Raw genomic sequence first — 19915 nt, 5'->3', positions numbered from 1 at the left:
CCTCTGCCCCTGCCAATTCCTCATCGACCCTTCCTCCAGCTGGAAAAACCGGTCCCACCAGGCCAGAGAAGGCAGGCTGACCTGTGCTGGGTGCCCAGAGGACGGACCCTCATCCTGCAGCACAGGAACAGGCTGGAAACTGGCATGGCCTTCAGAGTCCAGGACCAGACAACTTTGGATGATTCGGCCTCCCCCACCCCACCTCCACCCGGCCTCCCCACACTCCACCACCCCACACCCTCATGGACTCCAGAGTTTTCATTTATCTAGCAAGGTGAGGGTGGGGATGGGGAAGAATGACACCATATCCATCATTCCTTCTGCGAGCCAAACAGCCCTTCCCTGCTGGAAGTTCATCTTTGTGTTGATGCTAAGTCTCTCCCACTGTGGACAGCCCTTCCCTGCTGGAAGTTCATCTTTGTGTTGATGCTAAGTCTCTCCCACTGTGGACAGTGGCGTGTCAGCCTTGAGTTCATCCAGATGGAAGTTTCCTAGAGTCTCACCCCATCCCCTCCTCCTCCAGTGGGACAGAAAAGAGATATTTCTCATCACCTTCATGCCCAAATGAAAAAGGGGGCTGGGCTGTGAAGAGACAAAACCAGAAAGGATTTCATTCTGGATTCCTCTGGGCCGGGCTTTCACTGGGTCCTCCCAGAGCTGGGGGTTGGAAGCGCAGATAGGAGGGGGCACTGTGCGGGGGACTACGCAGCTGTCCCCAGGGGACAGGGGGTCCTGACAGGACATGCCAGGCATCCCAGAGAGCCAGGAGTGTCAGGCGGGTGGCTCCAGCCCCACCCTGGCCCCCCAGGCTGGCATTCCTCACTTATGAAGCACAGCCATAAATCACAGCTCCCACTCAGACCCACAGGAGGACCCCCTCCCACCCACCAAAGCCCCAGGCAACAGTCCCCTGCATTGGAAACGGCCAGCCCCAGAATGGTGGGGCTCCCCCAGTGGCCTACCCACAATGCGCTGGTTCCCTAAGGAGCAGCCCAGCTCCATCTGCAAGGAGGACCCTCTGCTGCCACTTCCTTCTGGACCCTGGCTGGGGAAAAGGAGAGTGTGCTTCTCAGGGTGCACATGCCCTGCCCACTGTTCTCGGCACACGTGCCCCTCAGTCCGGCTCAGAGAGGGTCAGGTGTGGACTGAGATCACACAGCAGTCCCAGAAAGTGAGCACCGGGCTGGCCCTGCATTCTCTGGGAAGGAGGTGGACGCCAGCCAGCCTGAGGGTCGAGAGTTTGGCTGTGGTGGATGCCCCGGCAGGGCTCTGGGGCCAGGCCTCCCCTAGGTGCTCAGAAAACACCCTCTTTAGCAGGCAGGAGGGTGGACAGGTGGCAGGTGGCACCTGTCGGCCTAATCACCATCATTAACTGGGCAATAAAGCGGCACGGCCTGGGCCAGTCTTTGAAGGAAGGGCCCGCCAGCCAGGTCAGGTTTGCACAGGCAGCCCAGCAGCTCGGCTCCACACACACTCCAGGCTGCAGCAGGTAGATGGGCCCTGCTGGGACTGGGTCTGCGGCCTCGCTGCCCAGGCACCCACACCCCGTCATTGATGGCTTCTAGGAAGTTAGCAGTGAGCTTTGGGTGTCTCCTACCAGCCGGACTTGTGCAGTGCTGGAACTCAACTTCTGCGATAGTGAGCATCCCATTGCTAAGATCGACGAGGCTGGAAGCGACTTGAGGACAGTCTGCCTGATTGGAGCTGTGTCCCCAGTTCCTCCACAGGGCCTGGCACAGCGAACAGTGCATGAAGGAGGAATGTGTGGGAACTCTACAGGAGCTTCTTGCTCCCAGAGGGAAGTTGGACACGCTCCCCTCCAAGCCTTTTTCCAGACTGCCGTGTGTGGGGTGCTGTGTGACTTTGAGAAACATCTTGACCTCTATGGGCCAATGTCACCTTAAGCTCAGCAGATAGGCCCAGATTTCTGAGCCGACCCATTAGTGTTCCCCTGACCCTGTCCCCTGAGGTCCTAGGAGTGTCCCTGTTTCCCTACTCCCTCCTCCTGCCAGCCAGCACCAGCCCTCTATGGCAACCAGAGGGCCCAGGGATAGGCAGAGCTTGTTAGGGAGCTTGTGGAGGCAGGAGCAGGACTGTCCACACCACTCTCTGAGTTCACCTGGACCTGGGCCCCGGCCAAAGTGCAGCTCTAGGGGTTAAGGTCATTGGCCCCAGAGTAGGCCCCTTGGGGGCGCAGGCCATGACTTCCTGTCTCCTCAGTCTTGGAGGGGAGGCTGCTTTCTGAAGGAGGGAGGGAGGGGTGGAGGAAGCTAGGGAGTGTTGGGTCAGGGGTCGGGTAGAACTGGGTGGGTGAAGTTCTGGTGCAGTACCAGTCTCCAACCCTGCAGCCTCCACCCCAGTTTGGCAAGGGAAGGCGAAGGGGGTGTGCAGAGGAGAAGGCGAGGAAGGGAACAGAGCAGCCTGGTTGGAAAGAATGTGACGGGGACTCAGAAGAGTGCTCTGAAGGGTGAAAAGACCCACAAATGTGTGTACGTGGAGTCACAGATCCTCGGGTACCCACAGAACCCATAGACACATGCACAGACATGGATACTTGTGAACACACAGTTACACACATTCACACACACTCATGCGCACAACATTACAGGCTCTCACAGCCTGAAAGACACACAGGACCACCCCCAGAAACACACACACATACACAGCCACAGCCACTTGTACACACAGTCGCTCAGACGCCTCTGCACCCCGTGTCAGACCTGAGTGTTCTCGCTGCATGTGGATGCCCACATTTAGACACAGATTCTGGCACGGACATACCCAGTAGCACATTACAGCTCCACAGACTTCATGCGTACCCATGGTGACACGTGAGAGTGAGAACACAAATGTAAATACGTACACACTCATGCAGAGGTACACATGTACTTACACAGACACTGACACCAGTGAAAACACACACACCCCAGCATTGCTTCTCCCACCTCCACAGCAGGAGGGATTAAGACAAGAGGTGAGAAGCCTCCCCACCCAGCAGGACTCTGTGTTCCTCCCCCCGGCCCTCTCCACCAAGCTCTCAGACTGGAAACTCCCTGGATTTCCCAGGGGATCAGCCAACCAGAACAGGCTCAGACCTCAGCCCAGCTGCCCCGCCACATGCCCTCCACAGCTCTGGGTGCTTCTCCATCAGCCACAGCCAATGATCTGCCTGGTCTTCCCTAGGAAGCTCACCCTAATTAACCCCAGATCTCCCCACCCCTTCTTTGACCTGTGGTCCCTGGGCCTCAGGGCCTCATGGCAGCTTTGCTTGGGCCCTGTTCCTCTGTGGATGTTCTTCAGTGTCTTGCACGCCAGTGGAGTGAGACTTGGAAAGCAGCAGGCTCAAATCTTGGGAACTCACTTTGGAAAAGCAAGTCCAGCCTGCATGAGCAGAAGCGGACAGAAGATGGCCAATCCAGATGCAGGGTTCAGAGAGGGGTCCCCCTCCTCCATCACATTGGGTCTCCCAAGGGTGGGCACATGCTATTCCTTCTTCCTAGCGTCCCTAGGGTCTTTCCCCAGACTGAAGCATAGCAGACATGGGCCCCAGGGATTTCCATCCCCGGCCAGGGCTGTTTTCTGGCTCAAAGCAGGCCAGCCCTGGGCACAGCTCAGCAGCATACAATGAACCGCTTCTGACCTCCAGTATTCAGAGGGACAGAGCTTTCTCTGGCCCCAGCCTGTCTAAGCACCTAGCCGCAGCTCCTCCAGGCCAGAGCCCAGCTCAGCTCCATCTGAGGACCTGAAATGAGGGTGCTGGAGTGTGTGGGACCAAAACTCCAGACAAAAGTCCTTTCCCAATACTGCAGCAGCTGGAGTTGAGGCTAGACACCAGGACAGACTTTCTGGGCCTAAGAGAGAATTCTGAAGGGCTGGTGTGATGAGAGAAGGAGGGGATGGTCCTATCTAGAGACAGAGGAGAAACACCTCACAAATCCCCTTTCAGTCCAAGGACTGTGGCAATCCCAAGGTTCCTGTTTCAACTCCCAGACTGCATGCAGTGAGGAAGTCATGCTTCCCAAAGGAAAGAGGGAGCCCGAGCCAGGGCCCACACCCACGCCTGGGGCAGAGGTGGATCCTGATTTGGAAGAGAAAGAAGTTCATCTCATCTGCCAGAAGCAGTCTCACTGTGGAAGGTCATAACTACAGTCTCTCCTGGGCATCCCATCAGGGCTTTCCTGAGACCCTTGGCCCCTGAATTAATTTTCATTTTCTTGATTTTTAATGAAGTTGAAAATCTTTTCACTTGTTTCTTGGCCATTTGTATTTTACCTATGAATCGCTTGTGTCCTTTGCCCATTTTTCTGTGAAATCATCTTTTTATTTATTTAGAGGAGCTCCTTATATATTGTGGATATTAATTCTTTTTTTTTTTTTTTTTTTTTTGAGACGGAGTCTCGCTCTGTCGCCCAGGCTGGAGTGCAGTGGCGCAATCTCGGCTCACTGCAAGCTCCGCCTCCCAGGTTCACGCCATTCTCCTGCCTCAGCCTCTCCGAGTAGCTGGGACTATAGGCGCCCGCCACCATGCCCAGCTAATTTTTTGTATTTTTAGTTTCATCGTGGTCTCGATCTCCTGACCTCGTGATCCGCCCACCTCAGCCTCCCAAAATGCTGGGATTACAAGCGTGAGCCACCGCGCCCGGCCGATATTAACTCTTTATCTGTTACATATGTTTCAACACTTTCTTCCAGGCTATGTTATGTCTTTTAACTTTGTTCATGTTACATTTTGCTCTAAAGAAATTTGCAGTTTTTATTTAGTCAGATCTGTCAATATATTCCTTTATGGCTTCTGCATTTGATGTCATGCTTAAAAATGCCTTTCTCCACTCCATAATCATAAAAATGTTTCCTATATTTTTTCTATTTGTTTGTATGATTTTCATTTTTACTTTAGATTGTTTATCCATCTAGATTTTTAAATGTATAGTATGAAGTAGGATTTAACTTTATTTCTTTCCAATGGAAAGTTCATTGCCCCAACTCCATTTATTAAATTTTTTACTTGCTACTTTAAAATACTTTACAGTCCAGATGTTGTGGCTCAAGCCTATAATACCAGTGCTTTGGGAGTTTGAGACCAGCCTGGGCAACAGAGCAACACCCCATCTCTACAAAAAAAATTCTTTTTTAACTAACTGAGCATGGTATAACTGTAGTCCCAGCTACTGGGGAGGCTGAAGTGAGAGGATCACTTGAGTCCAGGAGGTGGAGGCTGCAGTGAGCCATGATGGTGCCACTGCACTCCAGCCTGGGCAACAGAGCGAGACCCTGTCTCAGAAAAATAAAGTAAAATACCCTACTATTATATACCTATTTTAAAATACCTTGTTATCATATTCCCATTTCTCACAAATATCCAAGTTTATTCTGGACTCTATTATCTTCCATTAATTTATTTATTTCTGTATCAAAGTTGCAGTTTTAATTATTGAAGCCTTATTGAACATTCTGAAAACTGACAGGGCAAGTACCCCTGTTAGTCTTCTTTCTCAAAAAGCTCCAAGCTATTCTCACGTATTTACCCTTCCCCTAAACTATAGAATCAACTCGTCAAATTTAGGGGGCAAAAAATCCTTTACACTTTTGATGTGAATTACATTCAGCTTACATTTAGAGGAGAATTGACATCCTTACAATATTACATTCAGCCTTCTTGTTGCTGCTGTTTTAGAGACAGGGTCTCTCGCCTTGTAGCCCAGGCTGGTGTCAAAACTCCTGGGATCAGGCGATCCTCCCACCTCCCGAAGTGCTGCGATTACAGGCATGAGCTACCATGCCCAGCCTTTTTTCTTTCTTTTTTACTTTTTTTTTTTTTCAGCCTTCCAGTTCAGTAACATAATATGCCCTTATTTTTATTCAGGTCTTATTTTATGTCTGTCAGTAAAAATGTATTGTTTTCTTCATGTAGATTTCATGCATTTCTTATTAAGTTTATTCCTGGATATTTTGTATTGTTATTTTTGTGAGCTAAATCTTTTTGTCTCCTTTTTTTTTTTTTTTTTTTTTTGAGACGGAGTCTCGCTCTGTCACCCAGGCTGGAGTGCAGTGGCGCAATCTCGGCTCACTGCAAGCTCCGCCTCCTGGGTTCACGCCATTCTCCTGCCTCAGCCTCTCCGAGTAGCTGGGACTACAGGCGCCCGCCACCACGCCCGGCTAATTTTTTGTATTTTTAGTAGAGACGGGGTTTCACCGTGGTCTCGATCTCCTGACCTCGTGATCCGCCCGCCTCGGCCTCCCAAAGTGCTGGGATTACAAGCGTGAGCCACCGCGCCCGGCCTTTGTCTCCTTTTCTTTCTTCTTTTTTTTTTTTTTTTTTTGAGACAGGGTCTCACTCTGTCACCCAAGCTAGAATGCAGTGGCTCACCGAAACCTCTCGGCTCACTGCACCCTCTGAATCACTGGCTCAAGCAATCCTCCCACCTCAGCCTCCCAAGTAGCTGGGACTACAGGTGCGTGCCACCCCACCCAGTGAATTTCTGTATTATTCGTAGAGACAGGGTGTCGCCATGTTGCCCAGGTTGGTCTTGAACTCCTGAGCTTAAGAGATCCACCCGCCTCAGCCTCCCAAATTGCTGAGGTGTGAACCACCATGCCCAGCTATCTCCTATTTTAATTGGTTGTTTTAGTTGTATAGAAATGGTTTTGATTTTTATACATTCATATATTCTGCTATCTTACCTCACTCTCTCATTTGTTGTAATAGCATTTTAGTTGATTCTCTTCGATTTCCTAGATAAGCACAACATTTGTAATTCTTGAAGGTTTTGCGTCCTTCCTTCTTATATTAATGCCTTATTTCTTTTTCTTATTGTACTGGTTGGGGCTTTCAGAATAATGTTCATTGATAGCAACCATGGCAGCCTTCAACTTACAACTTTTGTGGTTTTCTGTGCCCAGAGTATCCATACAGAAATACCTGTGAGTCTAGAAATAACAATTAGCTCTGTGTACATCAGATAGAAGCAATTAGCAAACACCCAGGTCTTGATAGCTGCCCTTTCACTGTGAAACTCCGTTGACTATTAGGGTTAAGGGAGCAGAGCTTTGATTGCTACTGTGAGTCCCAGAGAAAGGTGGATTGAGTCAGGCCCCCCGTCCTAACTCCAGAACACAATTTTTATACCGGAGTGGGCATGCCAGCATGTCCTCATTTCTTTCCCAGCACCACTGGCCTTGGTGAAGAGAAAGGAGCCACTTGTTTACTGAGCATCTACTATATACAAGGGGTTGTGCTGAGAACTTTAGACATATAAATTTATTTAATCCTCGCAGCCACCCTGTGGGTATTACTCCCTTGTTAACAAATGAGGAAACTGAGGCTCAGAGTGGGGAGCATGGAAGATCACACAGCTAACCATCACTTACAAAAATGGTTCATTGCTGTCTGCCCCTGCACCCTCTCTTCTGAAATGGATATTTAGTACAGAACATTTTCCGCCTCGACTAAGAACTCTCTAAATGTTTTAGTATACTCCACCCTTGTGCCAGATGACCGCCACTGTCCCCTGGCCAGGGTTGATATTACCTCTCTCCTTGGAATGAGATAGTCACTGGGGAAGAGCTGACTTGTCCATACCCTCAGGCCAGAAGCCAAATCCCAGAACTTGCTGGGCAGCAGTGCTGGTACTAGGTCCCTAGAGCCTTTAGCTCCAGGAAGAGACACAAGTGGGCTTAGAGGCCAGTGCAAGGGTCAGGGAGACGGAGGAGGGAAAGAATGACCAGGCACAGGAGACAAGGGGATGGAGGGCAAAGGAGATGAAAAGGAAGCAGAGAGGAGGAGGTGAGGACAGGGTCTGGGGGAACAGCAGAGAAAGCTGTCAGGGAGCAGGGACAGGCTCCAGGCCTGAGTGCAGCTGGGACCAGGGAGGCCAATTCCTAGGGCTTCACCCTCAACATGAACTCTAAGGGGCCAGAGACCAGGGCAACAGCCACTCAGGTTTCTGTTTCTATCCTCCAAATCGTGAAGAGTAGCCTGGGATGAAGACACAGAAGCAGGGAGCCCCCATCTCCACCCCCACAGACACCCACATGCTCACACAGGACTAGATTGCTGACCCACAGCAGAGACGTGTGCACAGACATGAGCATGTCAACACACGGACGACACACAGGCCTGGGTCCGGGGACACAGAGACGCAGACACAGGGGAAGACATGCAGACACACGCCCACCCAGGAGACAGATGTACAGACCCAGGGAGAGATGCAGACAGACTCGCATGTATCTCCCCCTGAGGGAGAGGGAGATGGGAGTCACCAGCACATGCTCCAGTGGGTGCACACGCCCCCACCCACAAGGAGACACCCTCGAGGTGCTGTGGGAGCTGTGGAGAGACAGGCAGATGGCCGGCCCCATGGACAGACAGTCCCCAGCACATCTGTGCTAATGCTTGGCCTTTGAAGGGCCCAACCTGTCCATGCCGTGCCTCAGAGAACCCTGGGCTGCCACCCAGTGCTGTTCCCCAGAACCTCGTGAGTGGGCTCCGTGAGCATACATATGGCGGCCAGGCCCTCCTGACACACGTGCACGCTCCAACAGGCCTGTGCCCCACCTGTGGAGGGGGGGCGACGTCCCCCTTCTGGAGTGCAGGCGGGGGCCACGGGACCACCCCCTCCTCTACAAGCCACAGGCTGTGCCCACTGGCAGGGACAGGGGAGGGGGCCTGGGCTAGCTCAGGAGGAGGGAGGGGTTGGGGGGGGCCAGGGTGCGGCTGGGGCGGGCACGGGAGCCGGTACCTGTCAAACAAGAGCCAAGGAGCAAACTAGCTTCTTAGTCACCTTTCTCTTCTCTCCGTTTTGGCAGCAGCCCCTCCGGGCAAGGGGAAGCTGATATCATAATTATTGGCTCACCTGGCAGCTGCCTCCCCTCACCTGATGTCAGCACAGACACAGGACGGCCGAGCTGACGGACTGACAGACGGACAGAGCTCCTGGCCCCCCAGACCCGGGCCCCCACGCCGACCTGCTTCACTGAGCAGGTAAGAGGAGCCCTGGCCCAAGTCAGCCGTGGAGGCCAGCAGAGCCGGGCTGGGGCATGGGGCGGGCGTTCGCCTTTTTAATGGGGCTCAGGAGTGACTGGGAGCACCTCGGTGCTCCCCACATTCTCACTGCAGCTCAAGGGAGACTCAGAATTCGGGTGAGTGCCTGGAGGCCAAGGGGCACCCCTTCCCCCACGCCCCCCTCCAGTTTCTTTTCTAGGTTGTCCAACTTTAACCCCTCTTGCTGTGGTGTGGGTCTCATTCTCGTGTGTGCTGGATTGTGTGTGTGTCTCTGTGTGTTGGAGATGTGCTCACCCACCCTGTGCTGGGAGGAAATGAGGACTCAGAAGTGTTAGATCTGGAAAACTAGAGCTGAAAGGCAGGGGGCCAGGTTCTCCAACTAGTGGTTTTCCAGGTGAAGATGGGAGAGCCCAGCTCTGGGAGCTGGGGAGCACCAAGGGTGTGTGCAGATCAAGGAATCGCTCCACATCTCCACGCAGCCTGGGCTGGGGTCTAGATGCCTGGGCCCATGCAGAGGCCTGGGTTGCAGAAAGGAGATGATGCACCTTGTGGCGAAGCAGACAGGTGGCAAACAGGTGCTGTGGCCAGGAGTTGATGCCGGGCTTAGGGCAGAGTCGCCTCCTATCCCCAACTCCATTTGTCTCCCGCAAGACCCCTAAGGCAGAGTCCTGGTGAGCAGAGCTGGGCCAGGCAGGGAGCCCTTAGGTCTTTGGGGCCTAGAGTTGGGGGTGTGGGGAGTGAAGGCCCTTAGGGAAATGGCCGAAGCAGCAGGAAGCCCCTGCCAGCTCCCCCGACTCCTCCCCACCCACTACCCGCTCAGATAAGGTTCTGGCATTCCCCGTGGAGTCCCCCAGGCCCTCCCTAAATATCCAAAGAAGCCCGTTGGATGGAGTAGACTCTAACAAGTGGGCGTGTTTGCCTCTTCTCTCGGCACCTACAGGCATGGAGGATGTTTGGATGTGCTTTGTGGCAATGCACAACTGGTCAGTGGGAAGAGACCCGGGCGGAGGGGCTCCTCTTGGGAAGTCATCCTATCCATCCCCTGCCCTTATGCCAGTCATTGCCCACACCGGGCAGGGCTGCCCCTCCTAATCCCTGAAGGAGAAAATCTGGTCAGTTTCCTCACAATATGAAGTCCTTCCTGGAACCTCTCTGAAGTCTTTACTGCTGCAGAGTCCCGCTCTGCTTGCCCGGTAGCCTTCTTCCTCCCGCACCAAGGAACACTAGTTCCTCGGATCCAAGGGCGGCGTTGCACTGCAGTCCTGTCCCCACCAGGCTTGGCTCAGAACCTTTTACCATCTTGCTCATTCCCTGACCACAAGACACAGGCAGTACAAGGGCACCCCGAGTGGATGGGGGAAGGGGCAGCGCCTCCTATCCTGGTCCCTTTCTCTCGCGGCTCTGTGAGGGGTCCAGGGTGAGCCAGGCAGGGACAGAGCCAGGCTGAGTGCTGGAGAGGGGCAGAGAGGGTGAGGGCTGCCCCAGGTTGGGGATCCTCAAAGGCGAAGGAGCCACAGGGAGAGGCGCATGTCCTGCCGGCTCCCCGCCCAGCCCCGCCCGCGCTGCCTGTGCGAGCTCAGCTCCCGGCTCCAGGGCCTGCCGAGGCACGCTGCAGCCCCAGGCCCGGCGCCTCACTCACTCCCAGAGCCAGGAACCTGTTCTCCCAGGAATACCAGGGAGTTCTCAGAGGACTTTATTTCCCAGAGGCTCAGGGAGCCCCAGAATCCTCTGGACCAGTGGGTCCTGGGAAACTAGAGAAAAATTAGGGGGCTTAGGACCCCTCCCTGCTCGCCGGCTTTGTCTCATCCACGCACTGACGCCACATTGCCCCCAACCAACAGCCGTCTTCATCGTGAGAAGCCTTCATCGCGAGAAGGCTTAGGAAAGTTAAAGACAAGGGGGAAAGCCCGCTGGTGACATGCGCCTTCTGTCATGTGCCATCCGTTGCCTCAGGGAAAGCCTTCCTTTCCCCCCATCCCCCAGAGAGTCCCATCTGGCCTCTGAGAAACCAACATATCGCCTCTTTCCTTGGACTCTTCACCTTCTCTAGCCAAGAAGTCCTTCCTGATGCCTAACCTCTCCCTTTCTGGCTTGAGTTGACACCTGGTCTTCATGGACCAGCAGAACCCCCATTGCCTGCACAAGGCCCAGGCACATAGGCAGAGACTGTTCTAAGTCACACTGAAATGCCCTGGTTGCTTGGGCGCTGGCAGGGACAGAAAGGCCCCACTCTCACTGCCCCTCTTATTCTCTCTGACTCCACATTCTAACGAAGTTGCGGTCCGCTTCTGCCTGCCTCCCCATCCTCCTATAACAGAAGGATGGAGGGGACCGAGGTCCTGCAGGTATGCCCTCCCCTCTGTCCTTCCAAATCACAGCCTGCCATCCCTGCTGTGGCTGGCAGAGGGGAGTTCAGGAAGCCAGGATCGGCTTCTGCAGCAGGAGTGATTGACGGAGTTCAGAGAAAGTTCTCAGCATTTTAGGTTGAGTTTGACTGGACTGTGTGACCACAGGAGGTGGTTTCCTGAGTGGAGAGGCAACCATTGATCTGGGGTGGGTGGGGTTGGGCTGGTAACATTCCTAGGAGCTGGGGAAGGATGAGATGACCTCCAGGAGCTGGGGAAAGACAAGATGACCTCTGGGAGAGGGCCTCCCAAAAGCACCAACCACATGGTTCCAGAATACATTGGGTCTTTCCAGCTTATTCATCTCCATCCCTGCCCCTCCCTCCCTCTCTATGCCCAGCTCCAACCTCATCCCTGACCCTTCCACCCGTCTCTGTCTCTTTCCCCATCACAACCTATCTCCATTCCCATCTTCAATCCCAGCCCAGCCCCCTTCCTACTCATCCCCATCCCCAAACTTGCCTCCATCACCACCACCCCATCCTGCTCCTTCCTCCTTACCTCATCTCCTCACTCCTACCTCCAACCACACTCCTATCCCCATCTCCCCCTCCCGCTCCATTCCTCAGGATGGATCTCCTCCTATGTCACAGGTTCCCTTGAAGTCTAACACCCCTCACCAGCATCCCCGCCAAGTTCTGAGGTGTCCCCCAGGTTCTCTGAGCGTTGAGGAAAAGCCCAGAGCCATGCCGATAGACAAAACGAGCAGGACAAGGTCATCCCTGCAGCAGCCCTTAGCTTCCTCATCCTATCTGGGCCATAAAGGCTGGATGCTCACCAAACAGTAAAAATGAGTTCAGATGCAACAAGACAAGTGGAGGGCTGGCGTCCAGACAGACCTCCACACTGCGGGCATGTGGCAGTGAAGGGGGGATGGAGAGACACACTCATAGAGCCCCAAAGCGGGGCCGGGGCAGCCTTTCTCAGGGGGCTGGGAGTGTAACTGATCTTATTAGGCATGGCGGGCCAAGGAAGAGAGGGCATGGAAGCAGGAGCAGGGATTTTTAGGGTTGATTAGGAGTGCGTATCCCCGGGTCTCTACCCTGCCTGTGGCCCTTGCTTAGTCAGCTCAGATTAATGGGGCCAGGGAGAGAATTCACTGAATCGTAATCTCTTGGGGAACTTGACTGGAGAGCCAGCTGTGAGTCATGGAGAAAAGGGAACCTGTGCTCTCACAGCTACTCTAGAAGCTTCCAGGGGTAGGCACCCCTCAAGACCCTCCCATCCCCTTCCAGGATGCAACAGAGAGCCCACTGCAAGGTCTGACCCTCGCCCTCCACCCCATGCTCACAGGAGGATGCATGGTCAGTCAGCTCCAAATCCTGCCCTCATACACCCTCTGGGGCCTTCAGGGCTCCCCCCACTGCCTCTGACAAACTACAGCACAGAGACACACATACACACAGAGACACGCACACACAGAGACACACGCACACAGACACACACACCCAGACACACACACAGAGATACATGCACACACACATACATATATACATACGGAGAGACACACACACAGACACACATGTGTGCGCACACACACACAGAATGAGAATGGGGTGCATCCCTGGAACCAGATTGCCTGGAGACAGTTGGAGGTCCCACTTACACTTGTAAATTCCATAGCCATGTCCCAGATTGCACCAGCCCATCAGTCTCGGAAGGCATAGAATGTACATGAGGAAGGACACACACACACATCGCTGTGATCAGAAAACCCAATTATCAGACTCTGCACTTAGCACCCCTCTTCCACGCAGGCCCAGAGCGACCACAGCAGTCTTCACTGTCAGTGGGGGTAGTGTCCCTGGCTTCCCCTGGAGAGGGTTTCTGGAGCCCACGTAGGGCACCAAGAGCATGTGGCTTCATAGAGGTGGCTCTGCTTCTCTGTGCCTTCCCGTGAGTGTGCCCAATCTGCCTAAAGTGGGAAGGGTTTTAGAGAAAAAATTATTTGGGGTGGCAATGCCAAACCCAGGATGATCTGAGGGTGGTCAAGGGAGAAAGATGGCAGCTGGAGCCAAGGAGCTGGATGGGCTCAGGAAAATGCCCCCAGAGCCTGCCCCTTCTCCAGGGACATGATTTGGTGCTCAGAGCTGCTTCCCCTAGCCCCAGCACCTGGAGGAAGGAGCAGCGCACAGATGCCTGCATAGCAGGGAACAATCTCTCCCACTGGTGGGACCTCGGTTTCCCCATCTGTCAAATAAAGAGGGGCTTGGTTGGGAGGGCCTCCCAGTGCACTTCTCACTCCAAGGCTTAGAAAGTTCAAGGAGATAACCACCTGCCCATCCCCTGTGCAAGATGGCATTGGGGGAGGAGGTGCACCAGTATGTATTTGTCTTGTACTAAATCTGTATTATTAGTAGTGATGGCAGAATTAATATCCCTAATAATAGACTGGTATTAATGAGCAGTTCTGATGATGATACGTACAGAGTGTGAAAGGCCCCTGGCCCAACGGACAGTGGGATCCTGGGCCATTTCTTTGCCCCCACTCAGGTGGACAGGCAAAGAGCGAGCGCACAAGCAGGACGAGGGCCCTCTTGACCATCCCCCTGGGGCACACCCCAAGGAAGGGCAGATGTTTGAAGGTAAAAAGATCTCACTCAGCCCCATCCCACTCCTGAAATCCTACAGGCCTGGGACTCCAGGGGAGGAAGCAGGGGGGCACCGGACAAGCTGGTGCTGGTTTAACTTCTGAGGATTTTGACATTCTTGTTCTCACTCGGTCCCCAGGACAGCCAGGTGAGGTATGTAGGGCAAAGATGTGGACTCCGTTTTATAAAGGAGGGAACGAGGTTTATTCTCATGACTAGCCCACACTGAGAGAAAAGCTGGGAAAGGACCTTCCTGCAGTCCTTGGTCAGGAGGACTCCCTGTGAGGGAAAAGGGGGATTCTGTAGGGAAGCCAGGATCTGGGCTCAGTGAAGGCTTCCAGAGATGATAACGCCAGGTTACAGGGGAGGTGAGACCAAGCTCCAACATCCCTGTTGGTCTCACAGATCAAATCCTCTGCTGCCAGTCACTGCCACAGCCCATCAACTCCAAAGCCAATTACCTACGTGGCCCACAGGAGGCTGGGGGTGGGACCACTGGACTCAGCCCTGGGTGACTTCATTACAGGGGTAGGACTTCCGGGCCACAGGGACCCAGAGCTAATGAGTGCTTAGAGGTCAGCCACTTCATCCCATACCTTAGCCCATTTCTCCATCCCCTTCAGCCAGTGTAGCTGGAGGAAGCTTGTTGTAGGAGGGATGAAGGCAAGGCTTCACCATCTGTGCAAAAGCCTCCTGGTCCTTCACTCATGCCCCACCTCATCAGCCATTCTTTGGTCCCTATCACAGCTGGGCAGACTGAGGATTTCAGGGAACTTTCTTCTCTAGAAACCAATGTCTAAGGCCTCAGATCACTGCCTTCTGAACACTGCCCCCTGGAAGGATCAAGCGGGCAACAAGTTCCTCCTTCTCAAAAGCCCACCTTTCCAGTCAAGCCCTCAGTGGTTCTAGGTCACCTTGTCCACCTCCAAGTCCTAGGTCAGGCCAGTTCTCACCATCAGACTCAGCCATGGCTTCAAAAATCCCTGGGAATAGGTGAGCACCGTGGCATGCACTTTTAGTCTCATATACTCCAGAGGCCGAGGCGAGAGCCTAGGAGTTTGAGACCAGCCTGGGCAACAAAGCAAGACCCTATCTCTAGAACCTGGGGAAGGTGGAGGTGGGAGAACCTTCTCCTTAAACTGCCTGTCCAAGGGTTTTATGTTTTTGGAACTGAGAATTCCCCTCCCCCACTAACCTTGGCGGGGCAAGCTTGCTGACCTTGCTTCTGGGAGCAAGATGTTGGGGTAGGCTCACAGCCTCACAGCCTGGACTCCAGAGTAGCCAGGGAGGCAGGAGGGTGGAAGAAGCAGACCATGAATGACACCCACGAGGAAGAGCAAAAGATCCCTGGGAGCTGAGGATGCTTAGGTGGGAGATCTCTGGCAAAGAGCATCTAAGGAGTAGGAAGAACCCAATAGGGCTGATCTCTCAGACTAGCAGAGGAGAGAAGGAGTCCTAGTAGGTAGGTCACAGAAAGGAATGGATAGGAGCTTTGAGGGGTAGCATTTCTTGTTTCTTTGAAACCAAACATCCCTTTCTTTCCATCTACAAAATAAACATCCCCGGCCTGGCCAACATGGCAAAACCCTGTCTCTACTAAAAATACAAAAGTTAACCAGGCTTGGTGGTGCCTGCCTGTAGTCCCAGCTTCTTGGGAGGCTGAGGCAGGAGAGTCGCTTGAACCCGGGAGGTGGAGCTTGCAGTGAGCCAAGATTGCGCCACTGCACTCCAGCCTGGGTGACAGAGTGAGACTTTGTCTCAAAAAAAAAAAAAAACAAAAAACAGAATAAACATTCAAGGGGAGGTCAAGGACATTCATCCATCTATCCCACTAAATATTTATCCTTTACACTACAGATACTCACAGAAATAAAAATACTTAAAACAATAAAACATTCTTCTATCTGTCTATTGATTTGTCCGTCTGTCCAGCTTTCCATCCATCCATTGTCCATCCATCAATCTCTCCATCCGATGATCTGTCCATTCATCCAACTGTTCATCTTTACATACAAAAATACATCTATCTATCCACCCATCCATCCAGAGAGGTCAGGCTCCAGTTGGCCTCCCCAGGGCTGCTAGGAAGGGCCTGTGGTCCTGTGGCATTTATGGGGCATGTGACCTGCCTGCCTGGCCTGGGGAGACAGCCCCGCCTCAGCACTCGGGCAGGGGGCTGGTCCAGGCATGTGGGAGTATTTATACCTCGATGGAGGCTCCTGGGGAGCTGCAGGCTGAATGACTCCCCGAAGCAGTGATGGTGGCCATGACCCAGAGCCCACTGTGAGTGCTTGGATTTGGCTCCTTTGGGGCCACGGCTGGGTGGCAGAGGCTAGAGAGGGGCTGGAGAGACGGGAAGCTGCCCAGAGGCAGCAGGGGATGGCAAAAAGGAAGGGGTGCTGGGCAGAGGGGAGTGGGAGACTGGACGCTGTTGGAGTCAGGCATCTGAAGCAAAGCTGGGACCCTCCCTGGAGAAGGGATGAGTCTATTGCCCTTAAACAGGCTCTGGTGGGTGCCTTGGTGAATGGCAGGAAGGACAGGACAAGAGGACTAAGATTACAATAAATAAGGGTTAGAGATCTGGAAGAACCTCTGGGTCGGCCCAAGGCTCAAGTGCTTCTCCAGGATGGGCGTACTAGGCAGTGCTCTGGGACCAGCCTGCTTCCAGAGGCACGTGGGAATGCTGAAGGGGCTTTAGGAGAAGCCTGATTTGGGGACTGGAATGACTCAGCTGCAGGTGTCGGTGGCTCACATGGAGGAAAGCGTCACCTGGGGGACATGGTGGCTTTTCATCCCTTGTTCTCCCCACTCCCCCCCTGCCCATTCTGTCCCTACCTGCTCTGTACTTGAGTCAGATCTCAAGGCAGGGGCACGAAACCCATTTTCTGAAACTGATGCTGGGTTAAGAGCCAGGGAGGCCAGAATTTGGCCCTCAGAACTTCCAACATTGATGGGGAGAAAGGAGCTAGAAACCCCCTCTTTCTTGGCATTCCCAGACCCCGAGTTTCCTAGGTGCCCAAGCCTCAGGCACAGCCCCCAGGTCCTTCCTTGCCACCCCCGTAATTGCCGAGCTGCTCCAGGGGACCCCTCCCAGCAGCCTGTCGGGTGGAGCCCTGGGTGGGGCTACAGGCCAGCACCCAGCCGAGCCCCACCCCTCGTAAAACATGCTGCCACAGCCAGCAACAGAAACCATTAAGGTGGAACTGAGCCGTCCCCACCTCACTCATAAAGAGTGGGTAGGAGGCAGCCCGGTGGGAGGCAGCAGGGAGCGTGAAGAGAGCCTGGGGAGGACCCTTGGTGCCCCAGGCCTGTCTGTCCCTGTGATTCCGTTGCCCACAGGGGAGGCAGGGACAGACCCTCCCAAGGAAACCTCCAACGTCGCCCCCACCCACCTTTCAGGCATGAGCAGGGAGGCTGAGGCGTTTCCAAGGTGGGGCCGTGTAGCGTAATGGTTCAGCATGCTGGCTTTGAAGCCCAGGTCGGAATCCTGGGGAGCATAATTTACTAGCTGAGTGAACTTGGGCAAGTCAGGTTAACCTCTCGGAGTCTCAGTTTCCTCATCTATAAAATGGGATGATAATACAGCTCCTCCCTCCTGGGGTGTAAAAACTCAGCCAACTCTTCCTGATCTCCTTGAGGATGTCCTCAGGGGGGCCCCACATAAAGGCAGAGGAGGGCTGAGGTCCCAGCTGACAGCTCTGTGGGCCAGATACACCTTTACAGGGTACTTATCTCCACAGGGTACACACCTCTACGAGGTACACACCTCCACAGGGTACACCCTTCCACAGGGTACACACCTCCAAAGAGTACAGAGTACATATTTCCACAGGGTACACCCTCCACAGGTGTGCACATTTCCAAAGGTGTACACACTTCCACAGGTGAACATACCTCCACAGGTGAACATACTTCCACAAGTGTACACCCCTTCACAGAGGTACACCCCTCCACGTGGTACACACTTCTACAGGGTACACACTTCCACAGGTGAACATACCTCCACAGGCTACACATCTTCACAGGTGTACACTCCTCAACAGGTGTACAGCCCTCCAAAAGTATAGACTTCCACAGGTGTACACACCTCCACAGAGTATACAGTTCCATTGGTGAATATACCTCCACAGGTGTACACTCTTCAACAGGTATACACCCCTCCACAAGTATACACATTTCACAGGTGTACACCCCTCCACAGTGTGTGTTCCTCCACAGGCTACATACCTCCAAAGCTGAACACCCCTCCCCAGGTGTATACACCTCCACAGATATACATATCATCATACACCTGTACATACCTCCACAGGGTACAAACTTCCACAGGTGAACATATCTCTACAGTGTCCATACCTTCACAGGGTACACATTTCCACAGGTATACCCTCCTCAACAGGTGTACACCCCTCCACAAGTATACACATTTCCACAGGGGTACACACCTCCACAGGATCCTCACTTCACAGGGGTACACACCTCCACAGGATCCATACCTCCACAGGGTACACACCTCCACAGGATACACACCTCTATAAGATCCATACCACCACAGGACACACATCTCCACAGGATCCATACCTCCACAGGATACACACCGCCACAGGGTACAGGGTACACACCTCTACAGGATACACACCTCCACAGGATCCATACCTCCATAGGGTACACACCTCCACAGGATCCATACCTCCACAGGGTACACACCTCCACAGGATACACACCTCTATAAGATCCATACCACCACAGGACACACATCTCCACAGGATCCATACCTCCACAGGGTACACACCTCTACAGGATACACACCTCCATTGGGTACACACCTCCACAGGATACACACCTCCACAGGATCCATCCCTCCACAGGATACACACCTCCACAGGATCCATACGTCCATAGGGTACACACCTCCACAGGGGACACACCTCCACAGGGTACACACCTCCACAGGGTACAGGGTACACACCTCCACAGGGTACAGGGTACACTCCTCCACCAGGTACACACCTCCACAGGATTAGCCTCAGCATCTTTAGATGCAAATGGTCCCAGGGCCTCCTTTGGCTTATAAAGGAACTGAAGTACAGAAAGGGGAAGTGAGTTATCCAGCATCACACAGCCAGCACAGTGTCTCCTGGCCCCCACTCCTAAACGGCCCCCTCTGCCTGAGTCCTAAGGAGCCAAGAGAAGGCTCTCTGAGAGGTGGGGAGATGTTCATGGGTAGAGGGGGCTCAGGCCGGCTGTTTGTGAGAAGGGCACAGAGCAGGAATGCAGTAATGATGACTGTGGATCCTTGATGATTATTGATCCTGTTGTCAGCCTTTCTGGGGAATTTCTCACTTGTCATCCCCTCTACTCACGTCAAAGGGCCGTTTCTTCTTCTCTCTGACGCCAGGGCAGATCAAGTCCACCTCTTCCATCCCTACTCCCCAAGGATCATGGCAGGCGGAAGGTGGCCAGAATGCCCAGATGCTGAAAAGGTCTTTGGTCAAGGTTTTGCCAGGGGTGCACTCCTGGAGAGTCAGTGTCTGGCAGTATGGTCATGGCTCTCAGGAACTGAGAGTCAGATGTGGTCTTCAGTCAGCTGTGTAACCCTGCACAGGTCATTTCTTCTCTCTGGGCCTCAATTTTCTCCCCTAAAAAAATGGGCATGATTGGCCGGGCACGGTGGCTCACGCCTGTAATCCCAGCACTTTGGGAGGCTGAGGCGGGTGGATCACGAGGTCAGGAGATCGAGACCATCCTGGCTAACACAGTGAAACCCCGTCTCTACTAAAAATACAAAAAATTAGCTGGGCGTGGTGGTGGGCACCTGTAGTCCCAGCTACTCGGGAGGCTGAGGCAGGAGAATGGCTTGAACCCAGGAGGCGGAGCTTGCAGTGAGCCGAGATTGCGCCACTGCACTCCAGCCTGGGCGA

The 19915-nt window shown here is 53.7% G+C and overlaps 1 protein-coding gene across 1 annotated transcript in view; it reads left to right on the top strand.

The window, feature by feature from the left end:
* Nucleotides 1-8884: 8884 nt before the first annotated feature.
* FOXN1 (forkhead box N1) overlaps nt 8885-19915 on the top strand; it is a 31370-nt gene continuing 20339 nt past the window's right edge. Inside the window, exon 1 of the mRNA XM_055257558.2 lies at nt 8885-8980. The gene's annotated coding sequence lies outside the window, so the exon portion shown is untranslated. The remainder of the gene's footprint in view (nt 8981-19915) is intronic.

The sequence above is a fragment of the Symphalangus syndactylus genome, chromosome 20 (assembly GCF_028878055.3).
Source record: "Symphalangus syndactylus isolate Jambi chromosome 20, NHGRI_mSymSyn1-v2.1_pri, whole genome shotgun sequence".
In the NCBI taxonomy this organism is placed as follows: domain Eukaryota; kingdom Metazoa; phylum Chordata; class Mammalia; order Primates; family Hylobatidae; genus Symphalangus; species Symphalangus syndactylus.
The sequence above is the reverse complement of the archived record's forward strand: the minus strand, read 5'-3'. Positions and strand labels throughout refer to the sequence as shown.